Source organism: Pavona decussata, unplaced genomic scaffold (assembly GCF_977016875.1).
Source record: "Pavona decussata unplaced genomic scaffold, jaPavDecu1.1 SCAFFOLD_602, whole genome shotgun sequence".
Taxonomy (NCBI): domain Eukaryota; kingdom Metazoa; phylum Cnidaria; class Anthozoa; order Scleractinia; family Agariciidae; genus Pavona; species Pavona decussata.
This window is the reverse complement of record NW_028145860.1, coordinates 5,052,289-5,067,681: the sequence shown is the minus strand read 5'-3', so window position 1 is coordinate 5,067,681 and position 15,393 is coordinate 5,052,289. Positions and strand designations below refer to the sequence as shown.

Sequence of the window (15,393 nt, the reverse complement as noted above, 5' to 3'; positions counted from 1 at the left end):
GAGTGAAAACGCATCGTTGTGAAAACTCAAGTGTGTGGGACTGGTGAAAAACCACACCGCTTTCAAAAATGCTGGCGTCAATCATTAGTCTATAGTATCAAGGACTGACGAAAATGCATAAAAAACGATGTTTCAAAACGTAAAACGTGTAGAACGGCGCAAAAGGTTTTAGCCAAATGAAAACAATATTAAGATTTTTCGAAAGGGGTTACGGTGTACGAAGAGTCATTTTTGACTGAGCAGAGTGAAAGGATAGTCTTGGGATTGCTGACGAACTAGTGATCCCATTCCGGCAAATCGCAAAACGTAGTTGTCATCTAATGCGGGCTGGGTGGCAATTGTTTCCATGATGAATATGTAATATAATGGAAATACTTAATCATCCCCCACCACCCACCTTAACTACCCTTCTGTTTAGCCTTCTCATCCTTGATATACTTCCACATTTCAGTAAGTACTTTCATCATAAAATGACGTGATTGGGAGGTGAAAAAAATTTATGCCGCAAAAATTGTTAGGGAGCTCTCAGCGAACTTGTCTATGGGCTAGCACTACCGAGTTAATTTTTATCTTTATCTAAAAAAAAAATGCGTTACAAAGTCTCAATACCCAAAAGCCATTGGGCTTATAATTTTCACCCAAAATGTGACATTTAGGTACGGGTTTTTTTTATAAGAGGGACTTGTTTCACTAAATGCCTAACGAAGGGTGAGAGTCAATGATCGGCCCAACGATAATGCTGTCGAAGTACTCCCGAGTGCCTATCAATTTTTTGATTGGATGACACAATTTCGGGAGTTCGGGTGCCTCTACGAAAACTACGTCCAAAAATAGCACGTTCCCCATCAACTTTTCCCGCCAATATTCCCGCCGAAAATCCTTGCAATGCAGTCAGCCAATCAGAGAGGAGTATTGCAACCTAGCGAGCCAATCAGAAAATATTATTTTAACCCACGTGATAAAAAACCCACGTGGGTTGTGTGTTAAGTTGGCGCCGTCTCTGACAAAATTCACAGATGAGAAAAGACAAACAAGTGACAGCTTTGTGCGAAGCAAAAGAACAACAATTTCCTCTGATTGATTTGCCTTTTTTGCCCATTTATCTTCCAAAACACAAACTTACTTAGCTGCTGCCCAAGTACCACTGGAGAGAGAAATACCGAAAGAAGAGAAACGAGGTCAGTGTTTCATTTTCCAGCTCTGTTAAACTTTGTAACTCGCGGCGGACTCTGCACAGTTCATACACACGCGCTTTCATATCTAGATTTTACTTGTTCTTGTTTTTCTTTGAAAATTCTCACTTAAAGTTATCTTCATTTTGACATTTTGACTGAAATGCCATTGTGATTGTTTTGCAGCAGAAACTTCCCTTGAAAGCAAATGAAACTAAGGAAAAGATTGAGGAAACTTATGTCGGCGAACGCTCGTGGTCTGGAAACATCGCTTTGTTTTTTCAAGCTGGAAGGAGGTAATTATTGTTCAACTACTTTCATTTATTTCAGAAAAATTAACATGCAAGTTCAGTTTCTTCTTATTGACGCTTCGCGCTTCGACGACAAAATTGTACAGGACTTTTTGAGGTGTTTTCTTCAAATTGAAGGACTGTTTTGGGGAACGCACGAAAGTTTCAACAAAGTTAGCAAATGGTATTAATAACAAAGGAGCGCAAAATAACGCCTTTTGTAGTTATTGATGAACGAAATAATCACCATAAATTGATAAAGGAAAATATCAGCAATTTTATTTTGAAGTTGTTCCAACCGAGGAGAAAAAAAAATAAGGAAATCGGGGGAAGGAAAATTATTTATCGTTTTTGTTTTTGCGAAAGCTCGTGTAGAGTTTTTTTGACTTATTGTTTTTCACTCTTTTGCATTTAAACATAATATCCGTATTTTCCTTTCAAATTTGTTCAAATTGGCCGGACAAAAGAACATGAACATCTTCACAAAGTGCTCGAAACTTGTTGCTTTTCTGTGGAAATAATTTTTATGGCAAAAAACAAACAAACAAAAAACATTTCTTTCGCAAAGGTTTCTGTCTTAAGTTTTTTCTTTCTTCGTTTGATTTTCCCAGTGAATTGAATTGTTCGAAACTTGGCCGGGAGAACGCGAATCGAAATTTCTGCGAAGGTCTTGCGAAACGCGCCGACTTACGCGGGAAATTTTCGTAAACCATATTTTGCGGGATTTGTTTTTTCTTTTTGCAAAAGCGTGTTTAAAGTTTTGGCCTTCTTCTAAGGGCATCTCTTTTTAATACCTGTAATTTTTCTTTCGAAATTGTTAACATTCAGGCTAAAAGAACAATGGCATCTTTGCAAAACCGTATTATTTGCGGAATCTTGTGTTGCATTTGCCCCTGAGTTAAGTAGACCAATTAAAACAGTAACTTGCATGTAACTTTTTATTTTTGTCTCGTATTTGACATTTTCAGGGGTTGTAAACTTTCCCGCGTTTTATTACCGCACACAGAAAGCGCCGAATCCTTTAGAATTCAACCAATAAGGAGAGACTGTGCAACATTAATTCGTGATGTCATCATATGTAAATTGTAATAGATTTATTACTCTTGTAACAAGATCAGCTGCACCTGAGCATATCAAATGAAAGGAGAAAACATATTTAAAGGACTGTTCACAGTTTTGAATCTCCCCACTGTTTTTGTTAAAACGGAATTTAAAAAAAAAAATTTCTTTTTAAGTTTCACATTGTAAATGCTTATTGTACTTTACCGTTGAATTTTCCCGTACTCTTAGAGTTCTTAATTTGTGGTATATTTGCTAAGACTATTTTTTTTAAATTTTCAGTTTTCCTGCATTTTCTTGGGAACAGTTCTTTACTGCACATCTCTGAAAGATCTGCCAGTACCCAAGGTGTCGGCCACAGCACACCCAACGTCCAATGCCACAGTACCTCCAACATTCAAATCTCCATTCAAATCAGACTACAATGGCACCATTCAGCAAATCAACTCTGCCTTTTCGAGCCATGGAAGCTGGTCAGTCAAATCTGGGTGGGAATGGGGGGTAAATAGGAGCTCTGGATGAACCTTACAAAGCACACGATACACAGATGATTGGCTCTTCGGCTTAACTTAATTGTAGTTAGATTAGTTAGTTGGGCCCCAAGGGTTGGGATGGCTCCTCCCTTTACGCTCCCATGTGGGTTCCTTTGCAGGTTATTCGGCTATCGACTGGAATTCGGATTTTTATTCGACTTTTTCTTTCGGATTTTTTTCTCGGTTTCGTGCAAGATCAAGATGTCTTCACTGTGGCTTCACATCGAATTTTCTTCAGCGGCACTTTATCATCAGCGACGTTTTTCTCCCGCTTAGCTGCGCCTAAGTTTTCTCATTATTACACTTCACTTGGAAGTCTACTAGCACTGGATAAGTGAAGCTATTTTTCGTAAGGTTCAACCAGATATTATATTCAGAGTTAACTTAGGAACTGGAGCTCAGGGCCATTCAATTTTTGGAAGGAGACCTGTTTTGGCAACTCCTTACAGGTTGAATGGTCTTTCTGGTTACAGGCAGATATGTAGCTAGTTGATAAGGACTAAGCTAGGCACATAATATTGGGCATAAAGGGACAAACAATGCACACACCCTAGTTCAGAGTAGAGGAAATAGTTAACACAACAATGAGCTGTTTCAACTACCAATGATAATATTAATATTGTGTAAAATATTCTTTCAACAATTGCCAGCTGTCTTCAAAGCTACCAGATATGAACAGCTGCCAAATCAAACATCTATTCAATTTTCAGTTGTCAATCAAACTTATCAGAGAGCAGCCATGAAATAAAATACTTATCAAATTTAGAGCATGATAATAAAATCAAACTTGTTGAAAACTTTTTGGCAATGTTGGTTGGAACAGCCATTATAATTATGATAATGCTTGTCCTACTGGATTCCATGACACTTGGAGACATGAAGAAGGACGACAGCGATCTCGCATCAGGTATGTGGATTTTTATTGTTTTCCGGCTACTCTAAGTTCGGCTCATTCGGCTTCCAACAGCAATGGCTTCGTCTTCACTCCAAATTGAACAATGCATACAAATTAGATGCTTGGTATCAACAATGAATTGATAGCAAGGCATTAATAATCCCTGATTGTGTCTGGGGACCCTGAGTGTTTCAGTTCAGGTGTCAAGTTTTATGGACATAGAAACACTCTTGGTTTTACTGGACACTAAATTTTTGGCATAGGAGCACAACCCCTGCCAGGCCCATGCAACCAGGTCATGTGGATTAAATAAGACTACTTAAAGCTTGTGTAACTTATAATTATTTATATTTGAATAAAACTCTGAAAACTGCAGTGTTGTCAATGTGTCTTTATTCAAAGACTCAACATAAATTAAGCTATGGTTGTATTGTCTAAACAATTCATTACTAATAAATGATTCCATTTCAGGAGGTTCCAAATTGAAAAATGTGGTCTTTTTGCAAAATGCAGCTACATTCTGATAAAAGTGCTTTGTGTGACTACTTAACTGACTAAACTACATAAATACTAACAATTCTGTTTCAGGATATTTTAGTTCTTAGATTATATGCAATAATATTAGACTCAAGCAAACTGTTGTAACTAAGCTGCATTTCCTCAAAATAAAAAAAAGACAAAACAGTTGTCATTGTCTCTTTCTTCTTCAAGACTACAAAACAAAAATGTTTTAAAAAAATTTATGCTAACAATTCTATTTCAGGAGATCTTGGTTTTTCTGGATTATATAAGTAAAACTTCAGTGAGAAATATGCTCAAATGAACTTTTGTAACTTGCTTTTTTATCAATAAAGAAACAAAAAAATAGTTGTCAGCATCTTCTCTAAACAGCTTCTAACCTGAAACTTATTTTCAGCAACAACACTTGTAATCATTTTAGCTTTTAGCTGACTATATTCATCTACAGCCAGTACCAACAAGTTTTGAATACAAAGTGGAAATAATGATCATCAATCAAATACACAACAATGGCTTGGATAAAAGATTTTTAATCCTGAAGGTAAGCAACACAACATCCTAATTTCTGATTCAGTCTTTTCTAATTGGTTTGTGCTTTTTACTTTTACAGTTCAGCTCCTACCTCCTGCTACATAAGACTACAAACCAGTGTCTAGAGCTTGAAGAGTAACTATGGAAAAACTCCAAATTCAAAGTGATTGGCTGAATACGCAAAATGTGGAACCAATATTTATTAACTTGACATGCTGAAAATTATTGGTGATTGGTTGTCACTCAACAACTAAACTGCAATTAATTAAATTGACTTCTTCCTAATTAATTGATTTCCAACTGACTTACAATCAATACTACAAATATGGTTATGGTCTTGAAGGCCTGCTCCAAATTAGTGGCATTTCATAACTCAATACATGAAATGGACTATCAATCAAAATGTTGCTCTTTTATACTTAACCTTCACTCCAAATTAGTGTCATGGTCTGACTGCCGCTTCAAATGGCGAGATGGATATCAATCAAGATGTTAATCTGATTGTTTACTAGCACATCAAATAAATTTTACAGTCTGTCTATCAAGTTGCCACTTCAAATGGCTAGATGGATGTCAGTCAGGATGTTCATATAGATCTGATTGTTAACTTACAAAGGATATTCATTGTATGGTCTGTCTATCTAACTGCCAAATCAAATGGGGAGATGGACGTCAATCAAGATGTTCATTTGATTGTTTACTTGCACACCAAATTCAATTTATCATCTCTCTGTCAAGCTGCCAGTTCAAATGGCGAGATGGATGTCAAAACGATGTCCATCTGATCGTTTACTTGCACATCATCAAATTCATTTTATAATCTGTCTGTCAAGCTGCCACTTCAGATGGCGAGATGGATGTCAAAAACGATGTTCATCGTATTCTTCACTTGCACTTCGAATTCAATTAATCGTCTGTCTGTCAAGGTGCCACTTCAAATGGTGAGATGGACGTCAAACAAGATGTTCATCATATTGTTTACAATGACCCGCACATGAAATTCAATTTATTGGTCTGTCTGTCTAGCTGCCACTTCAAATGGCGAGAAAGACGTCAAACAAGATTTTCATCTTATTGCTTACTTGCACATCAAATTCAATTTATCGTCGGTCTGTCAAGGTGCCACTTCAAATGGCGAGATGGATGTCAAACAAGATGTTCATCTGATTATTTACTTGCACACCAAATTCAATTAATCATCTGTCTGTCAAGCTGCCAGTTCAAATGGTGAGATGGATGTCAAACAAGATGTTTGTCTTATTGTTTGCTCCACGTCAAATTCAATTTATGGTCTGTCTGTCAAGCTGCCAGTTCAAATGGCGAGATGGAGTCAAACAAGATGTTTGTCTTATTGTTTGCTCCACGTCAAATTCAATTTATGGTCTGTCTGTCAAGCTGCCAGTTCAAATGGCGAGATGGAGTCAAACAAGATGTTTGTCTTATTGTTTGCTCCACGTCAAATTCAATTTATGGTCTGTCTGTCAAGCTGCCAGTTCAAATGGCGAGATGAATGTCAATCAAGATGTTCGTCTTATTGTTTGCTCCACGTCAAATTCAATTTATGGTCTGTCTGTCAAGCCGCCTGTTCAAATGGCGAGATGAATGTCAACAAACAAGATGTTCGTCTTATTGTTTGCTACTTGTCAAATTCAATTTATGGTCTGTCTGTCAAGCTGCCACTTCAAATGGAGTGATGAATGTCAATCAAGATGTTCATCTGATTGTTTACTTGCACATCAAATTCAATTTATGGTCTGTCTGTCAAACTGCCAAATCAAATTGCGCGATGAATGTCAAACAAGATGTTCATCTCATTGTTTGCTACTTGTCAAATTCAATTTATGGTCTGTCTGTCAAGCTGCCACTTTAAATGGCGAGATGAATGTCAATCAAGATGTTCGTCTCATTGTTTGCTACTTGTCAAATTCAATTTATGGTCTGTCTGTCAAGCTGCCACTTCAAATGGAGTGATGAATGTCAATCAAGATGTTCATCTGATTGTTTACTAGAGCTTGCACATCAAATTCAATTTATGGTCTGTCTGTCAAACTGCCAAATCAAATTGCGCGATGAATGTCGAACAAGATGTTCATCTTATTGTTTGCTCCACATCAAATTCAATTTATGGTCTGTCTGTCAAGCTATCACTTTAAATGGCGAGATGGATGTCAATCAAGATGTTTGTCTTATTGTTTGCTTGCATGTCAAATTCAATTTATGGTCTGTCAGACAAGCTGCCACTTCAAATGGCGTGACAAATGTCAAACAAGATGTTTGTCTTATTGTTTGCTCCACATCAAATTCAATTTATGGTCTGTCTGTCAAGCCGCCAGTTCAAATGGCGAGATGAATGTCAATCAAGATGTTCATCTTATTGTTTGCTCCACGTCAAATTCAATTTATGGTCTGTCTGTCAAGCCGCCTGTTCAAATGGCGAGATGAATGTCAATCAAGATGTTCATCTTATTGCTTGCTACATGTCAAGCTGTCAGTTCAAATATTAACTACAATGGATGTTCATCTGATCATGATTATTTACTTGGACGTCAAATTTAATTTATGGTCTGTCTGTCAAGCTGCCAGTTCAAATGGCGAGATGACTGTCAAACAAGATGTTCGTCTTATTCTTTGCTCCATGTCAAATTCAATTTATGGTCTGTCTGTCAAGCCGCCTGTTCAAATGGCGAGATGAATGTCAATCAAGATGTTCATCTTATTGCTTGCTACATGTCAAATTCAATTTATGGTCTGTCTGTCAAGCTGCCACTTCATTAATGGCGTGATGAATGTCAATCAAGATGTTCATCTGATTGTTTACTTGCATGCCGAATTCAATTTATAATGTCTGTCTGTCAAGCTGTCAGTTCAAATGGCGAGATGGATGTCAATTAAGATGTTCATCTGATTGTTCACTTGCACATCAAATTCAATTTATGGTCTGTCTGTCAAGCTGCCACTTGAAATGGCGAGATGGATGTCAATCAAGATGTTCATCTGACTGTTTAGTTGCACGTCAAATTAAATTTATTGTCTGTCTGTAAAGCTGCCACTTAAAATGGCAAGATCGATGTCATTCAAGATGTTCATCTGATTGTTTACTTACACCTCAAATTCAATTTATGGTATGTCTGTCAAGCTGCCACTTCAAATGGTGAGATGAACGTCAATCAAGATGTTCATCTGATTGTTTACTAGTCAAGAACATCAAATTCAATTTATCATCTGTCTGTGATGCTGCCACTTCAAATGGCAAGATGGATGTCAATGAAGATGTTAATCTGATTGTTTACTTACAAGCCAAATTCAATTTATCAACTACAGGTCTGTCAAGCTGCCACTTCAAATGGCGAGAGATGTTCATCTTAATGTTTAGTTACACACCAAATTCAATTTATCATCTACAGGTCTGTCAAGCTGCCACTTCAAATGGCGAGATGGATGTCAATCAAGATGTTCATCTGATTGTTTACATACCAAATTCAATTTATGGTCTGTCTGTCAAGCTGCCACTTCAAATGGCGAGAGATGTTCATCTGATTGTCTACTTACACACCAAATTCAATTTATCATCTGTCTGTCAAGCTGTCACTTCAAATGGTGATATGGATTTCAATCAAGATGTTCACCTGATTTGTTTACTTACACCACAAAATTCAATTTATCATCTGTTTGTCAAGCTGCCACTTCAAATGGCAAGATGGATGTCAATGAAGATGTTCATCTGATTGTTTACTTACACACCAAATTCAATTTACAATCTGTCTGGGGAAGGTAAGTTCTAGTTAAGTATTCAAACATCTCATGACATCAGTGAAAACCACGGACTTGACATACACTTACTTTCTACACTTCACCAAATTAATGGTGATGATTTGTCATTCAAGAATATGGTGATCTGATTCAACACAGTCTTTATCATGATAGAAACTAAAAGTCTTAGTGATGGATTATGTGCAACACTCCAACCACTATCTTAATTTACTCAAAATAAGATTATTGGTGTGCTGGACTGTAAGTAAAATGTGTGTCTGATCTAATTGCCAAAGATATTGTTGCCACTCAATGTTACTGTGGATGATCAACCTAATTGTCTTCTCTGACTCCAAATTGAGAATTTGTTACCCAGAAATAAGTAGATCTGTTTTTCTGTTTCACTTGAAGCTATCTGTGATAGTCTAGAATCAATGACGCTGGAAATGTTGATACAATTGTCTATTCTCTAACTCAAGATTATTAGGAATACGAAAAAATTATTTAAAATATGCTTCACTCTTTTCTGTTGTCACTCTATAGCTAAAACAATTAAAAAAAGAAAAAGCATATGATATCAAATTATGGTTGGAGATGAGTCACATGGAGATCATGCATGCCTTACCTACATGAACTAACAAATGCTTTTACTAAAGATTTACTGTTTAAAGGAAATTACACACAAGTCCAGATACCCTGGCTGCCATACTGTTGAAGTCAAGCAGTGTTCCACTTACTGACCAGTCTCCCAGCCAGAGGTGCCTTATGTAGCTGCAGTGTGATCCAGGATGACCTGAAAGGAAAAACAAAGTTAAAACCTGGCTAAATCCAACTGTGTATGCCATTAACAACTCATGTCTTCCACAGGAGTAAAGGTGAGTTCTACTTTTGGTTAATTTGTTTGCATTGTCCTTCCATCTTTTATCCTAGAATCCTAGATTTCATGAACCTTACTATGGCGAAGTTTATAAATAAAAAAATAAAAAATATATAATTTAGCTACACCTTATTAACACTGGTATTGCCTGTGTAATCTTAGATAACCATTCTCATGTCCTAATTGTAAAGAATTCAAACTTGATCATTTATTTGCACCCCCTTCAACATTTCAATGGATTAAAAAGTGTACTACCTAGCTTACTCAACAGATTTCAGTGCCATAACATATTGCTGGGGTGACCGTGCTTTTAATCATGTTTTCAATACATTTAGCTATCCTAGATAATCATTTCTATAAAGCCAGTGTATGTCTCAACATTTTTACATGGAATAAAATCAAAGTAAAACTTCTGACAATAGAAGTAATTACACTTTGAAGACCTGCAAGCCTACTTCTGAGGAAATCACGAAACCATTTATTGAAATAAAAACTACTCCCAGTGGAACAGGTATTTATGTATTACTGTTCATTTTTATTAATTAATATTTTATGGCTTTACTAAGCCACAGCACATAAAAACAGTTCTGTTGTATTGATATAAAGCATCAATTTAATTTATCCATATACCATAAATTAAAGGAGGTGCATAATTACAGAATTGTAATACCTGTAAGTCAAATAATGACACCTATTTAAACTTACATTTCTGTTCTGTTTCAGCAACAGATGGAAGTCTTGCTTGACATGAGGTTTGTCCTCTGCTTTATCACTGGCTGCTGAGCATCACAACACGTTACACAGAATATGCCTAGAAGAACAAATCAAACCAAGGATGAATTAATAGCAAGGTATGAAAAATTCTACTACTAAAAAATGGATTGAGTGGCACTCAAACAAAATATGAAATTGATACAGCAAAGCATGAACTCAATATATTATATATATCAATCAGTTTTTCTTGATTTGTGTGTGGACCTGTCTAAAAAATGTTGCTATTATGATCATTGAAATGGTTGAAATCCCACTGTTGTTTTGTTTGTTTTTTTTCCTTGTTTAAAGATAATCAAGATGGAGCACAAAGGAATCTTCAAATTGTCGACATTTCATTCAAGAATATACCTTAGATAAACATTATATTTACACTAATTGTAGCAGTAGGTGTGGTGGTTTAGTGATCAGGAAGCCACACTTATGATCAAGAGGTTTTTGCCTCAAGCCTTAGTCTTTGCCCTTGTAATTTGTGATCAGACAAGACACATTTTCTCCACATTACCTCTTTCCACTCTGGAGTATACAAGGGGATATACCAGTGAACTGTTAGAGAGAACCTAACAAAATGTTAAGGGTTAATTATTGCAATGGACTAACATCCCATCAAGGGGAAGTAGTAAAGCTCACAGTTGCTTTATATAACGGAAATTGGAGATAGCTGCTAGCCTGGTGACCTGCAAGGCTTACTGAAGCACAAGAATGAAAGAGACTTGACTTGCAATAATTATTTTCATCCACCTGATTTATAAACACTTGCACAAGATTCATCTGGAAATTGATTCACATTCACTAAACACATACTTGACTGTTGCTCAAGGAAATGTGGGATCTTCAACAACTTAGGGACATGAGGTCATGTAATTATTTAAATGCCCTTTTAGAATTCCCCTAGTATTCGTTCATTAGGTCATATAAAAATAAGTAAATAGTATTATTTATTCATGATACCTCTTAGATAAAAAATTAAGAGTTCTGGCATTTTCTTGAGCTCAGGTTCTAAGTGTGTTTTTGAGTTCGCATGGAGTTATTCAGAAAAAAAAAAACGATCCCTCAAATTTAAAATTGTCTTGTTTGAATTGGAGGGTCTGTTTATTAAAGTCTGTTTCATTATTGTAGATAATGAGCCTATTAGTCCACCAGGCTTGTGTTTATTTCTGCTTTTCCAGCATAAGGTGACTGGGGGCATTGCTTTACTCCCCAGGAGAGGATGTTAGTCAATTACAAGGTTACCCCTGGCATTTTTTTAGGTTTCTCCAGCAGTTTCCTAGAACCCATTTGTATACCTGGGTTGACAGAGAGAATATGGAGTAAATTGTCTTGTCTGAAACACAACACAATGGCTGAGACCAGGACTTCAGCTCGAAAGCCCATGGCACTCAGACCACTCGTCTACAGCACCATTACATTGCATATGTTTGAAGAGTATATTAATGTAAGTGCACATTAAGTGAAAATCATAGCCTGAGCAGTCGGTTTTCTTTATGCTTTGATCCCAGAATTTGGGTTGAAGGTGTAAGAGAAACGGATTATCAAATGAAATCACTACAAATGGAAGAACAATAGTAGCAGGCAAAAAAAAAAATATTGTCTCCCATTGTAGCATCAATATCGCCTTGAACAGATAAATAATTACGCTTATGTGAAGATGGTTTTAAAACAGCTCGACTTGGAACAGCTGAATTCTTCTTGATAATATTAATGCTAAGCTAACCCTAACAGTAAGCAATAACCTACTAATGCGTGAAGGATAACAGAAGTTCCAAGTGGGTTGAAAAATGTAATTTCTGATGTTTGAGTGACATGGGAACAAATTAGTCAGAAATTAATATTCTGATGGCACAATGAAGAGGTTGGCATGGCATCATGGGATGTTAAGCGTTTTGCGGGAAAACTAAGTCATTCTAGGTTGGTCAGTCTCTTGTATGACCACTTCTTATTTTGCATTATTGTATTTTTCATTTTCCAAACTTCCTGTAAATATTTTTGCCGTTATTAACTACTCTTTGTGGTTATATTTCAATATTCATAAAATAATGTAAGTAGGTTAGTTTTACCCTTTCCTTGGGGTATTGTGCTGCTGCATTAGATGAGGAATACGTTTCCACATATTTTTTGGCCACATCTGATCTAAAGAGTGGTTTTTTTAGTGGTTTTTCGTATCTGGCGTAGCACAGGTTCTTTTCATAAAACCGTTAGTTTTTTCTGTACCCATGTTAACGCTTGTATCAGGACACTTGCATCACAAGACTACTGACTGATTCGTCCTAAATAAACTTTTGACATTGAATGTCTCACGTGAGTGCAGTCAAAATAATTTCTATGTTTTGCATACACATAGGACAGAATTTGTATAGGGAAATTACTGCATGTAACTCCTCAGTTAAGAGTGTAACATTGTTAAATATCTAAATAAATGTAACATTGGCAGAACTCTGATGGTCTCAGTGTTGATTTTTGTCTTTGAATTTTACTACCAGGATCTCTCTTCCTCTTTGTCCCACACAAAGTCAAGGTGGCAGGAGAAAGAGAGATGTTGGGAATGTGTTTAGACTCTGTAATAGTTAAAAAGGGATAAAAGAGGAATCTGGCCACTTTGAATGTTCTTCACAGCGTCCACCCTGATAAAACAATGCTTTTTTCTTTCTTGATTGTGTCGGAATTGGGGGTAGTCTGAAATGTCAGCCGTCTCATCCCCCTAACCCACAGGGGGCGCGGGAGAGAGAGACGTCTGAATTCCGAGCGTTATAATGCCGTCCGGTGACGTCACGTACTTTTGCGAATATGGTAGGTAGTTTTTGATTGGTTCATACCTAATTGAAATAGATAACCGTTTCTTATTGGTCGAACTCACGAAAACAGATATTTCATTTCGGCGGCGAATATAAAGTGTTGACAGGCCAGACACAACTTGTAAGTTCATGGTGTGAAAAGTGACTTCTTACGTTAATGCTCTCACGAGTATCTCTCTTAAAGACTTTCCTTTTTGGTATGAGATAAGTGGGAGGCTCTTTCAATATTTCTCGAGCCAATGGTTGGTTTCAAGGTGTTTTTGAGGTTAATTAGACAGCGCTGGGTGGTAAGTTGTGAAGAAGAGAAGAATTTTATTTCGCACTTTCTCGTTTTGTTATAAAGCCGACTTCCGTTCAGTGAATTTAATCTCAGAGGTTATTTTTTCAATGAGATTGTATTGATAGCCTCTTGCCTGAAGGCGCGTTTTGAAGTTGGTGGTATTGCAATAGAATGATTTCACTGAGTAGTTGATTCTCAGAAGTCTCAGCGATTCTACAATCAAGCGGGAATCCTTGACATTCGCACGCACTTTAAACCTACAGAGACTTTCCAGTACACATTTTTCTTCCTGCCACCCACCGGGGTCAGAAAAGGACTCATAAAAAATGAAGCCCCGAGACTTCTTCGAAACAACTCCTCTGCAAAATCATTCTATTACAACATCATCCACTTCAAAACGCACTTTTGGGCTAGAGGCTACCCTCACAATCTCATTGAAAAAATAACTTCTGATTTTCACTGAACGGAAGTCGACTTTAGAACAAAACAATAAAGTGCGAAAAAAAAGTATTTCTTTTGTCACAACCCACCGGCGTTGCCTAACCTCAAAAACATCTTGAGGACCAAATGACTTTCAATTCAAAACCAACCATTGCCTCGAGTAATATTCTGAAGGACCTACTCTTATTTCATACAAAAAACAAACAAACAAACAAAAAAAAAACAGGCAAAAAAAGCAGAACCATAGCGAGAAGTTACATTTCATACCACTTTTCCACGAGCTTTGATATGAGACGTGTCTGGCCTGTCAACACTATTTACTAACAACAATTATCGGAACATTTTTCAATTCATCTTCGATTCCGTACAGACATTCTTGATGCTTTGTCTTCAAATTTTACGGCTGAAAAAACGCACACAACCTCTTACATTATGCATGCTGCAATGCACGCCGCGCGCTTCCATGACTCGTGGCCGCCATTTTGTTTAAAAGGTTTTTATTTATGCAAAATTGCATAAATTACTGTGTGACGTCAACGGACGGCATTATAACGCTCAGAATTCAGACGTCTCTCTCTCTCGCGCCCCCTGTGGGTTAGGGGGAGGAGACGGCTGACATTTCAGACTAAATTGGGGGCAAAAATAACGGAAATTTTGGTCGCAGAAATTAGAGATGCGGAAATAAACATTAACAAAAATTAATGCCACTCAAATTAACGCAAATTTTTAAAGTTTGCATTAATTTCATGAAATGTTCATTTCCTATATTAATAAGGTAGTTACTTTGACCAAACAGTTATAAGGGTGTGATAATTTGTCAGCAATCCCAATAGATGATGATTGCTTCAAATATTAGAAATGAGTACTTCTCAACTTGTTTTGAATTTTCACAAGCGAAGCTCACATGAAGGAAAAGATATTTGTGAGAATCAATTATGATTCCACTCCTATGAAAATGTTACTGTCGTACAGGTAAAACACTTCACAAATCTTATGATTTGGTATTATACCACCTTTAAAATGTTAGGGACGAAGGTGGCTTTCAACAATCCTCGTTAGATGTTGCTGTGTTTCATAATAACTTGTTGTTTTCAGAAGCACTTGTCTTCACATAAAAAATATTAGGACTTAATTTTAAGCTTGAGCTTACCTATATCTTGGGAAGGACAAAAAAAATTTAAGCTTATTTGCATGACAATTCAAACGTAAGTAAACGTAAGCTAAAACCTGTGGCCAATGCATGTCGCTGTGTTTTGAAACTTCTTTTACAATAAAAGACGCATTATTTACTTACAGTAAGGTAGTCTTTAACAACCCTTGTTTTATCATCATCATCTTCCACTGTCTCCAAAATATGCGCATCCGACGAAGAAAGGCGCCATTTTGGTTAAAAAGGCGAGCAGGGCTTGGGCCCCCATACCGGCCCTGCCAGGGTACCTACAATGAAAAATTCAGACCACCCCTCCCCCCCCATTTCAATTAT

At 36.8% G+C, this 15,393-nt stretch overlaps 3 long non-coding RNA genes across 3 annotated transcripts; 2 read left to right on the top strand and 1 right to left on the bottom strand.

Moving 5' to 3' along the window:
* The first annotated feature begins 870 nt into the window (after positions 1–870).
* Positions 871–3,872, top strand: LOC146449588 (uncharacterized). Its single transcript, XR_014860576.1, has 3 exons — positions 871–1,178; positions 1,359–1,468; positions 2,804–3,872. It is a non-coding gene; the product is annotated as an uncharacterized LOC146449588 (long non-coding RNA).
* A 1,110-nt stretch (positions 3,873–4,982) lies between these two features.
* On the bottom strand, positions 4,983–15,310 carry LOC146449586 (uncharacterized). The gene is made up of 6 exons (XR_014860574.1): positions 15,205–15,310; positions 10,332–10,437; positions 8,402–9,542; positions 7,477–8,314; positions 6,455–7,317; positions 4,983–5,595 (listed from the first exon to the last, which is right to left on the bottom strand). It is a non-coding gene; the product is annotated as an uncharacterized LOC146449586 (long non-coding RNA).
* Positions 7,637–12,946, top strand: LOC146449587 (uncharacterized). Its single transcript, XR_014860575.1, has 3 exons — positions 7,637–7,749; positions 8,404–9,624; positions 10,350–12,946. It is a non-coding gene; the product is annotated as an uncharacterized LOC146449587 (long non-coding RNA).
* Positions 15,311–15,393: the final 83 nt, after the last annotated feature.